A 12830-nucleotide genomic window follows, 5' to 3' on the forward strand; every position below is an offset into this window, starting at 1 on the left:
GGAAGGAGAAGAAACAGAATGTACAGGATGTTAATAGAATGGGAAGAGAATATTAAAGCTTGAAAAGAACTAGACATTGAACAATGAGTGGCAATAGAACAAATAGACTGAATAGAGTCTAGAAACAGAAGAAGGAGATTGGACAGAATAAGAAGAGACTGGGAAGAGACTTTCAACGACATGAGCTGGTTTTGTGAAGAAAATGATACTGAAAAATTGAAAATGATTGTTGTTTGTGAAAAATAAATAGTAAATCTAATGACGAGAAACTCCCAAGTGCGAGGAGTCAGGCATAAGTGAGGTGGCAGAAAGATACCAACTACTGCGAAATGATTTGAAACCCAACATAATTCGACCAAATAATAAAAAAACAAGGTTCGATTGGATTCGAGTAGCTTAGCTTAGATTCGAATGGTTGGAATCTTGTGTCATCTATGCAGTGAAAGCCGACTTTGTGGACTTGGAAATACTAATTTGGTGGATTTCAAGCAATTATTAAAGGGTTGTGTTGGAAATATTATTAATTGGTTAATTGGAGATGAAAACTCATACTTCTCATTTATCATAGACTACAATGCTAAGAATAATGTACAGCAAGTAAGAGAGTTTCGAGTAAGAGAGCTTATAAAGTAAAGTCATCTTTGTAATGGTTTCATCACAATTTTTCTTCATTCCATCTAAAAATGTGTGTAAAATTCCATTTCTTGGAATATTATTACGAAATTTTTACCACATATAAATGTAATTGTCTATTTTATCATGGTGAAAACCAATTTTGCAAATTTCAATTCGTTTCGGAGATAGATATCTTTAATCGTAATCATGCATTTAAAGATTACTATCTATTACTATCTCACGTATATCTCACGTATATTTCACGCGATAGGTTTAAAAGTAGGACGATTTATGAAGAAAAGAGTCACCTTTATAATGGTAATATAAATTTTTAAAAATCACTTTTAGTTTTTGAATTATATTTTTTTTTAAATAGAACGAATTTTTGTAGTTTGTCAAGATTAGTGATTTTTCTTCGTTACATTTAAAAATTCGTGAAAAATCCATCTCTTGGAATTTTGTTATGAAACTTACACAAAATATAAAGAAAACTGTCTATTTTATAATGGTGAAAACCAATTTTGAAAATCTCGTTTCGTTTCGGAGATAAATATCTGTAATTGTAATCATGCATTCAAAAATCATCAATTATTAAAAATTTTTGAAAAAAATCTACTTCTCATGCAATTGATTTGAATATCAGTCAATTTATAAAGAAAAGAGTCACCTTTTTGATGATGATACTCATGTTTAAAAATATCATTTAGTTTTTGAGTTATTACTTTTTCAATTTGACCAATATTTAGTAATTTGTCAAAATGAACAATTTTTCTTCATTTCATCTAAAAATGTGTGTAAAATCCATTTCTTGGAATTTTATTACGAAATTTTCACCATATATAAATGTAATTGTCTATTTTGTCATGGTAAAAACCAATTTTGAAAATCTCAATTCGTTTCGGAGATAGATATCTTTAATCGTAATCATGTATTTAAAGATCGTCTATTACTATCTCACGTATATCTCACTTGTTTCTAACGCGATAGGTTTGAATGTAAGACGATATATGAAGAAAAGAGTCACCTTTATAATGGCAATAGACATTTTTTAAAATCACTTTTAGTTTTTGAATTATATTTTTTTTTAAATAGAGCGAATTTTTGTGGTTTATGAAGGTTAACGTTACGTTACATTTAAAAATTCGTGAAAAATCGATCTCTCGGAATTTTGTTATGAAACTTACACAAAATATAAAGAAAACTGTCTATTTTGTAATGGTGAAAACCAATTTTGAAAATCTCATTTCGTTTCGGAGATAAATATCTTTAATTGTAATCATGCATTCAGAAATCATCAATTATTGAACATTTTTGAAAAAAATCTGTTTCTCATGCAATCGATTTGAATATCACTCAATTTATAAAGAAAAGGGTCACATTTTTAATGGTGATATTCATGTTTAAAAATAACTTTTAGTTTTTGAGTTATTACGTTTTTAATTTGACCAATATTTAGTCAAAATGAACAATTTTTCTTCATTCCATCTAAAAATGTGTGTAAAATTCATTTCTTGGAATATTATTACGAAATTTTCACCACATATAAATGTAATTATCTATTTTATCATAGTAAAAACCAATTTTGAAAATCTTATTTCGCTTCGGAGATAGATATCTCTAATCGTAATCATACATTTAAAGATCATCAATTATTGATGATTTTTTAAAAAATCGTATAAAATCTATATCTCATGCGATAGGTTTGAATGTAGGACGATTTATAAAGAAAAGAGTCACCTTTATAATGGTAATACTTATTTTTAAAAATCATTTTTAGTTTTTGAATTATATTCTTTTTAAATAGAACGAATTTTTGTGGTATCAAGGTTAACGTTACGTTACATTTAAAAATTCGTGAAAAATCGATCTCTCGGAATTTTGTTATGAAACTTACACAAAATATAAAGAAAACTGTCTATTTTGTAATGGTGAAAACCAATTTTGAAAATCTCATTTCGTTTCGGAGATAAATATCTTTAATTGTAATCATGCATTCAGAAATCATCAATTATTGAACATTTTTGAAAAAAATCTGTTTCTCATGCAATCGATTTGAATATCACTCAATTTATAAAGAAAAGGGTCACATTTTTAATGGTGATATTCATGTTTAAAAATAACTTTTAGTTTTTGAGTTATTACGTTTTTAATTTGACCAATATTTAGTCAAAATGAACAATTTTTCTTCATTCCATCTAAAAATGTGTGTAAAATTCATTTCTTGGAATATTATTACGAAATTTTCACCACATATAAATGTAATTATCTATTTTATCATAGTAAAAACCAATTTTGAAAATCTTATTTCGCTTCGGAGATAGATATCTCTAATCGTAATCATACATTTAAAGATCATCAATTATTGATGATTTTTTAAAAAATCGTATAAAATCTATATCTCATGCGATAGGTTTGAATGTAGGACGATTTATAAAGAAAAGAGTCACCTTTATAATGGTAATACTTATTTTTAAAAATCATTTTTAGTTTTTGAATTATATTCTTTTTAAATAGAACGAATTTTTGTGGTATCAAGGTTAACGTTACGTTACATTTAAAAATTCGTGAAAAATCGATCTCTCGGAATTTTGTTATGAAACTTACACAAAATATAAAGAAAACTGTCTATTTTGTAATGGTGAAAACCAATTTTGAAAATCTCATTTCGTTTCGGAGATAAATATCTTTAATTGTAATCATGCATTCAGAAATCATCAATTATTGAACATTTTTGAAAAAAATCTGTTTCTCATGCAATCGATTTGAATATCACTCAATTTATAAAGAAAAGGGTCACATTTTTAATGGTGATATTCATGTTTAAAAATAACTTTTAGTTTTTGAGTTATTACGTTTTTAATTTGACCAATATTTAGTCAAAATGAACAATTTTTCTTCATTCCATCTAAAAATGTGTGTAAAATTCATTTCTTGGAATATTATTACGAAATTTTCACCACATATAAATGTAATTATCTATTTTATCATAGTAAAAACCAATTTTGAAAATCTTATTTCGCTTCGGAGATAGATATCTCTAATCGTAATCATACATTTAAAGATCATCATTGATGATTTTTTTAAAAAATCGTATAAAATCTATATCTCATGCGATAGGTTTGAATGTAGGACGATTTATAAAGAAAAGAGTCACCTTTATAATGGTAATACTTATTTTTAAAAATCATTTTTAGTTTTTGAATTATATTCTTTTTAAATAGAACGAATTTTTGTGGTATCAAGGTTAACGTTACGTTACATTTAAAAATTCGTGAAAAATCGATCTCTCGGAATTTTGTTAGGAAACTTACACAAAATATAAAGCAAACTGTCTATTTTGTAATGGTGAAAACCAATTTTGAAAATCTCGTTCCGTTTCGGAGATAAATATCTTTAATTGTAATCATGCATTCAAAAATCATCAATTATTGAACATTTTTGAAAAAATCTGTTTCTCATGCAATCGATTTGAATATCAGTCAATTTATAAAGAAAAGTCACCTTTTTAATGATGATACTCATATTTAAAAACATGTTTTAGTTTTTGAGTTATTACTTTTTTAATTGGACCAATATTTAGTAATTTGTCAAAATGAACAATTTTTCTTCATTACATCTAAAAATTCGTGAAAAATCCATTTCTGGGAATATTATTACGAAATTTTCACCACATATAAATGTAATTGTCTATTTTATCATGGTGAAAATCAATTTTGAAAATCTCATTTCATTTCAAAGATAGATATCTTTAATCGTAATCATGCATTTAAAGATCATCAATTAGAGGATGATTTTTTACAAAATCGTATAAAATCTATATCTCACGCGATAGGTTTGAATGTAGGACGATTTATAAAGAAAAGAGTCACCTTTATAATGGTAATACTCATTTTTTTAAATCACTTTTAGTTTTTGAATTATATTCTTTTTAAATAGAACGAATTTTTGTAGTTTGCTAACATTAATAATTTTTCTTCGTTACATTTAAAAATTCGTGAAAAATCCATCTCTCGGAATTTTGTTACGAAACTTACACAAAATATAAAGAAAACTGTCTATTTTGTAATGGTGAAAACCAATTTTGAAAATCTCGTTCCGTTTCAGAGATAAATATCTCTAATTGTAATCATGCATTCAGAAATCATCAATTATTGAATATCTTTGAAAAAAACCTATTTCTCATGTAATTGATTTGAATATCAGTCAATTTATAAAGAAAAGAGTCACCTTTTTAATGGTAATACTCATGTTTAAAAATAACTTTTAGTTTTTGAGTTATTACGTTTTTAATTTGACCAATATTAAGTAATTTGTCAAAATGAACAATTTTTCTTCATTACATCTAAAAATTCGTGAAAAATCCATTTCTTGGAATATTGTTATGAAATTTTCACCACTTATAAATATAATTGTCTATTTTATCATGGTGCAATCCAATTTTAAAAATTCCTTTTAGTTTTTGAGATAAATATTTTTAATCGCAATCATCATAAATAATTTATACAGAACATTATTGTATTTTTTTTTCACAGTCTGTAAATGTACAGATTGTTTTTGGTCATACGCTCAGTTGCATTTCGTTGTATATCCACTCCCTCTTCTCGCTCTTTTCCCGGATTTTGCATTCTCTTGCATTTGCTTTGCCCCTATCGCCGGTTAACGTAATTAAAACCCCACATCCTGTTTTTGTTCCACCGACACCATGATTTATACGCGGTTTTGACCATTTTCAAAATCACAAAAAAAGTTAATATAAGCAAAAAAATGAGATAACTATTAAGTACGTTAAATTATAAATTATCTAGTCTTTGAATCAAGTGAAAGAGAACTAATCTGGTTTCAAGGATCCAAATTTTTTTTCGCCCAACAAGACGTATTCGTTTCTGATAGGTGGAATAATAAAGCCAGAAGGGGAGTTCTGATAACTGATCCGGCCAATTGCAACGAACGAAACGGCGTGTTTATCGTGGCGGTAATCGTTCAGAACGCGAACATGAACGTTTCAGGATCGCGGGACCGTGAAACCCACGACGGTTATTTGAGGTATGCTCGGGTTTTGTTATGTCGAGAGACTCCCACCTCTTTTACTGTGTTATTAAATGGGGCACTCGCCTAATAAATTTACTTTATTTTATGCCATATCAAACCCAAAATGGTCGGTTTCTTCGCTTTGTTTAATACGTTAATTCAGTTATTCATTTAAAGGAGAAAATCAAAATATATACTATAATATTTTTTATTATTATTAGATTTTTTTCTGAAATATTGTTATTACCATAAACTAAATTACATATTAACATTGTGAAGGGAATGAATAATTAGTTGTGGGTGCCGCAAGTTGGTTAATAATTTTCTTTAGATCCTTGAAAAATGCTGTCTTTTCCTTTCAACAACTTTTACCATCATTACATAATGTTTTAATATGTTTTTTACTCATTTTAAAACGAAAATTACACGTGTTGATATTTAAGTTAATTTGAACAATGATAGAAAAGGCAACCGAATACAACATAACTCTACATCTGGCATTCGTAAACTTCCAGAAAGCATTCCATAACTTTGAAACCGATGCATTCCTGCAAGCACTGACTCATAATGCACAAACCTCCTGAAACACATTTATGCCAACGCCACATTTCAAGTTAAAATAAAGGAAGATCCAATTAAATTAATGTTTAGCACTTGAAGATTTTTTCAGTGCACCTGAACAACTTCAAGTCACTATCAAACTAAAGATGTGATTAACATCGATAGATAATATCGTTATAATGACCAAGAATATGTAAGAACTATCAGATATGTTAACACAACTAAATACAGTGGCCAGTGGAGTAAGGCTAAAGATGACCTTTGGCACAAAAAAAAATAGTTAGCAACATTCGTGAAAGTGTAGAGAAATATATTTATCAAAGACAAGTCGTCGAGATGGGCAAAGAAAATCAGACAGCCGAGATAAAGCGCAGAATACAATTGACATAGGTAAATTAAAACGCATACTGAGAAACCGAGATATGCTGAAAACAACATCATATGAAAGTCATGCAGAAAGCTCAGGAACGAGCTTTCTGCAAAACCACGTTAGATGATCAAAGTGTTGTACGGGCAAACACCCAAGGAGATGGATGGGCGACATAAAAAGATTTGCGAGAAATAGATGTTTTCAAAGCAGAGAAATATGGAAAGGTATGAAAAAGCTTTCGTCCAGGAGTGTACAATTGATGGCTGAAGAGAGAGAGAGAGAGAGATCGGTTCAAATTCAAATTCTGATACAGTTTAGTTTAAGTTCTAAATTAGTCAAGGTTACTTGCAGCCGATGCGCTACAATCCTGTGTCGTATCAACACAAAATTGCTTAAAATCCCAGGATTTTTAACATTTTTAAACAAATACTTGTTTATTAGAGTGCTGAGTGCTTAATTAATATTCAATGGCGTAAGATAATGAGAGAATTTCGTATGAACCAAAGCGCTCCAAACTGATACCAACCTAATATAAACGAAAATCGTTTAATGTTATAGGATTTTAGATATTTCGATTTATAACGTTATAAAAAATTAAATAACTATTTATTGGAGTACTAAACATTAAATTGATCTTAAAGGAGACAAAATGCACGATTTCGTCTGATTAAGTCAAGGTCGTATGGTGCCGAGGCGCTGCTATCTGCTTTCAGATGGTCACAAAATTGCTTCAAAGCTGTAAGGTTATTGAAATAATCATTAAAAGTTTTTAAGGATAAATACTTACTTATCAGAATGCTTTGTGCTTGTTTTCTTGGTAGAAAATTAAATTTTAAATCTAAGAGAAAGAGTGTCATTTTATCCTAGTGCCTTTCGTTTTTGAGATATTCCCCTTTAAATCTATCAATATCAACACTTTTTGCAGAAATTCAAACTTTTAAGACAAATATCTCAAGAATGAGAATTGATACGAAAAAATGTTATTCTTTATTTTCGATTTAGAAATTATTTTTCTACTTGATTAACTTACCCGTTTTCATTTAAATGATGATTGTTAATTAGTACCAATCCAAAAAGCGAATCAAAATTTTAATTTTTACGGTTAACTTTTATTTCTTTACCACCTAATTCGTTGAGACGATTTTTTCAGACTGTACAAGATCTTTTTCAGGTTAAAAAATTAATTTTAAATCGAAAATAAAGAGTAACATTTTATCCTATTTGCTTTTATTTTTGAGATATTCTCGTTAAAAGTTACCTTTGCTGGTGTTTTTTGCGAAAAATAAAACTTTTAAGGTAAATATCTCAAGAATGAGGGTGAATATGAAGAAATGTTATTCTTTAATTTCGATTTAGAAATCATTTTTTTACACGTATAACTTATTTATTTTTCTTTAAAATTGATTGTTAATGAATTTAATTACAATAAGCAAAATAAAATTTAAATTTTTGAGGTTATCCTTTATTTGTTTATCTCCTAATTCATTGAGATGGCATTTTTAGAATGTTTTTCAGGTAGAAAAATAAATTTAAAATCGAAAGTAAGGAGTAGCGTTTTATCCTATTTGCTTTCGTTCTTGAGATATTCTCTTTAAAAGTTACCAATGTTGGGCATTTTTGTAAAAATTAAAACTTTCAAGGTAAATATCTCAAGAATGAAGCTGAATATGAAAAAATGTTATTCTTTAATTTCGATTTAAAAATCATTTTTTTACACGAATAACTTATTCGTTTTTCGTTAAAATTGATTGTTAATTAAGTCAATTTGAAAAAGCAAATCAAAATTAGAATTTTTGAGGTTATCTTTTTTATCTTTGTCCCCTAATTGATTGAGATGGCATTTTTAGAATATACAAGATATTTTTCAGGTAGAAAAATAAATTTAAAATCGAAAGTAAGGAACAGCATTTTATCCTATATGCTTTCGTTCTTGAGATATTCTCTTTAAAAGTTACCAATGTTGGTGTTTTTTGTAAAAATTCAAACTTTTAAGGTAAATATCTCAAGAATGAAGGTGAATATGAAAAAATGTTATTCTTTAATTTCGATTTAAAAATCATTTTTTTACACGAATAACTTATTCGTCTTTCGTTAAAATTGATTGTTAATGAATTCAATTTAAAAAAGCAAATCAAAATTACAATTTTTGAGGTTATCTTTTATATCTTTGTCCCCTAATTGATTGAGATGGCATTTTTAGAATATCCAAGATGTTTTTCAGGTAGAAAAATAAATTTAAAATCGAAAGTAAGGAGCAGCATTTTATCCTATTTACTTTCGTTCTTGAGATATTCTCTTTAAAAGTTACCAATGTTGGTGTTTTTTGCAAAAATTAAAACTTTTAAGGTAAATATCTCAAGAATGAGGGTGAATATGAAAAAATGTTATTCTTTAATTTCGATTTAGAAATCATTTTTTTACACGTATAACTTATTTATTTTTCTTTAAAATTGATTGTTAATGAATTTAATTACAATAAGCAAAACAAAATTTAAAATTTTGAGGTTATCCTTTATTTGTTTATCTCCTAATTCATTGAGATGGCATTTTTAGAATATCCAAGATGTTTTTCAGGTAGAAAAATAAATTTAAAATCGAAAGTAAGGAACAGCATTTTATCCTATATGCTTTCGTTCTTGAGATATTCTCTTTAAAAGTTACCAATGTTGGTCTTTTTTGCAAAAATTAAAACTTTTAAGGTAAATATCTCAAGAATGAAGGTGAATATGAAAAAATGTTATTCTTTAATTTCGATTTAAAAATCATTTTTTTACACGAATAACTTATTCGTTTTTCGTTAAAATTGATTGTTAATGAATTCAATTACAATAAGCAAAACAAAATTTAAAATTTTGAGGTTATCCTTTATTTGTTTATCTCCTAATTCATTGAGATGGCATTTTTAGAATATCCAAGATGTTTTTCAGGTAGAAAAATAAATTTAAAATCGAAAGTAAGGAGCAGCATTTTATCCTATTTGCTTTCGTTCTTGAGATATTCTCTTTAAAAGTTACCAATGTTGGTGTTTTTTGCAAAAATTAAAACTTTTAAGGTAAATATCTCAAGAATGAAGGTGAATATTAAAAAATGTTATTCTTTAGTTTCGATTTAAAAATCATTTTTTTACACGACTAACTTATTCGTTTTTCTTTAAAATTGATTGTTAATGAATTCAATTTGAAAAAGCAAAACAAAATTTGAATGTTTGAGGTTATCTTTTAATTCTTTATCCCCTAATTCATTGAGATGACATTTTCAGAATATCCAAGATGTTTTTCAGGTAGAAAAATAAATTTAAAATCGAAAATAAGGAGCAACATTTTATCCTATTTGCTTTCGTTCTTGAGATATTTTCTTTAAAAGTTACCAATGTTGGTGTTTTGTGCAAAAAATAAAACTTTTAAGGTAAATATCTCAAGAATGAAGATGAATATGAAAAAATGTTGTTCTTTAGTTTCGATTTAAAAATCATTTTTTTACACGACTAACCTATTCATTTTTCTTTAAAATTGATTGTTAATGAATTTAATTAGAAAAAGCAAAAAAAAATTTAAATTTTTGAGGTTATCTTTTATTTCTTTATCTCTTAATTCATTGAGATGAAATTTTCGGAATATCCAAGATGTTTTTCAGGTAGAAAAATAAATTTTAAATCGAAAATAAAGAATAACATTTTACCCCATTGTTTTTCATTCTTGAGATATTTTCTTTAAAAGTTACCAATGATGGTTATTGAAATATTCATTAAAAGTTTTTAACGATAAATACTTACTTATCAGAATGCTTTGAGCAAAAACGGCTTGCGGCCGAGGCGCTACATTCCATTCCTATATCGACACAAAGGTTCTTAACATGATAGAATTTATGACATTTTCAATAACAAATAGTAGTTTATTAGATTTACACGATTTCATGTTATGAATCCAAGGTCGCTTGCAACAGAGGCGCTACAACCTGATATCTATCTGATATGGACATATAATCGGTTAAAATTGTAAGATTTTTGATATTTTCAGTAATAATTTTACCTTATTGGAATACTAAGCATTTAATTGATCTTCAACGACGCAAAATAAACGATTTTGCCTAATAACGCCAAGGTCATTTGCGACCGAGGCGCTACAACTCGGTACCATATCGACACAAAACTGACGATACTAACAATTTCGTATGATGAAGGATCTGATATGGACGGAAATTGATTAAAAATGGTTTACAATATTTTTATTATTACTATTTTAGGATAAATAAAGTGCTTAGTTGATGCAAAATGTAAAATTGCTTGCACCTGGTACCATATGCTTACGAAATTGGTAAATGCTGTAAGATTAAAACTTTTAAATCAAGTCGTAAAGTAACACTACAAGGTCATCAATAAATCTGATCACAGTCATATTTGTTGTTAGGTAAGTTATTTGTAAAATTATGTGAAGGTCACGTCCAAGTTTTTCAAAAATATTCCACAAGAAGAAATATTACTTCATTGGAATTTTTTATACTTTTGTAATAAATATTCGTAAATTTTGCATAACGGCTGCTTCGCAAAGCAAATTCAAGCAAGGAAGTCGCCGAGCAACCGCAATTAGTGAAGAAAATTGATAAATACGTTGCGGTAAATGCTCATGTTAACACTCAACGACTTGCTGTTGACACCAGTATCTCGAAGGTGACTAAGCATTTTAAGATTATTAAGCTGTAATACGATGCATTACATCAACAGCTCAAAATCAGTATATTAATGAATTTGAATATCGATTAATATTTCCATATTTTTTTGTATGGGCGCAAGCAAAATGTGGCAAGACATCAATGTCTTTGGTAATGTGGTATTCTCGGAATTAATTGATCGTTTCATAGTTTAAGGTTTCACATTTGGATGAAATAAATAAGTATCGAAATAAATAAATTTACAAAGTAGAACAAGCATATATTTGGTCGTAGTGATTTTTGTTCATGCAGAAATTAAGATTCTTAAGATGTTTTGAGGTTAACGTTGATTTCTTCTTCGTTTCTTAATTCGTCTAAATGTTATTTTCAAAACATGTTAACTTCTTTTGATAGAAAATTAAGTTTTAAATCGAAAATAAAGAGTAACATTTTATCCTAGTGACTTTCATTCTTGAGATATTCCCTTTTAAATCAATCAATGCTAGGCTTTTTACAGAAATTAAAACTTTTCAGACAATTAACTCAAAAATGAGGATTGATACGAAAAAATGTTATTCTTTATTTTCGACTTAAAAATTATTTTTCTACTTGATTAACTTATTCGTTTTTATTTAAAGATGATTGTTAATTAGTACCATTCGAAAAAGCGAATTAAAATTTAAATTTTAAGGTTAACTTTTGTTTATTTATCTTCGAAATCGTTGTAACTAGACTTTTTCAGAATCTTCAATATTTTTGTCGGATAGTAAATTAAATTTTAAATCGAAAATAAACAGTCGAATTTTCTCGTATTGGCTTTCGTTTTCAAGATATTTTCTTTAAAAGTTAGCAGTGTTGATGTTTTTTGTAAAAATTAAATCATTCAAGGGGAATATCTCAAGAATAAAGATAAATATCAAAAAATGTTATTCTTTTGTTTCGATTTAAAAACCGTTTTTTCATACAATTATGTTATTCGTTTTTCTTTAAAAATAATTGTTAATTAGCACTATTCAAAACGCAAATAAAAATAAGAATTTTTCAGGATACCTTTCATTTCTTCATTTCCTATTCGTTGACATTACATTTTTAAAATCTCCAATGATCTTTTTCAAATTAAAAAATTAATTTAAAATTGAAAGTAAAGAGTTGCATTTTATCCTATTTGCTCTCGTTCTTGAGATATTTTCTTTAAAAGTTACCAATGTTGGTGTTTTTCGTAAAAATTAAAAATTTTAAGGTAAATATCTCAAGAATGAAGATGAAAATAAAAAAATGTTATTCTTTAGTTTCGATTTGAAAATTAATTTTTTACATAACTAACTTATTTGTTTTTCTTTAAATTTGATTGTTAACAAATTTAATTACAAAAAAGCAAAACAAAATTTGTATTTTTGAGGTTATCTTTTATTTCTTTATCTCTTAATTCATTGGGATGACTTTTTCAGAATCTCTAAGATCTTTTTCAGATACAAAATTAAATTTTAAATCGAAAATAAAGAGTAGCATTTTGTCCTATTTGCTTTCTTTCTTGAGATATTCTCTTTAAAAGTTACCAATGTTGGTGTTTTTTGTAAAAATTAAAAATTTTAAGGTAAATATCTCAAGA

Source organism: Onthophagus taurus, chromosome 1 (assembly GCF_036711975.1).
Source record: "Onthophagus taurus isolate NC chromosome 1, IU_Otau_3.0, whole genome shotgun sequence".
Taxonomy (NCBI): domain Eukaryota; kingdom Metazoa; phylum Arthropoda; class Insecta; order Coleoptera; family Scarabaeidae; genus Onthophagus; species Onthophagus taurus.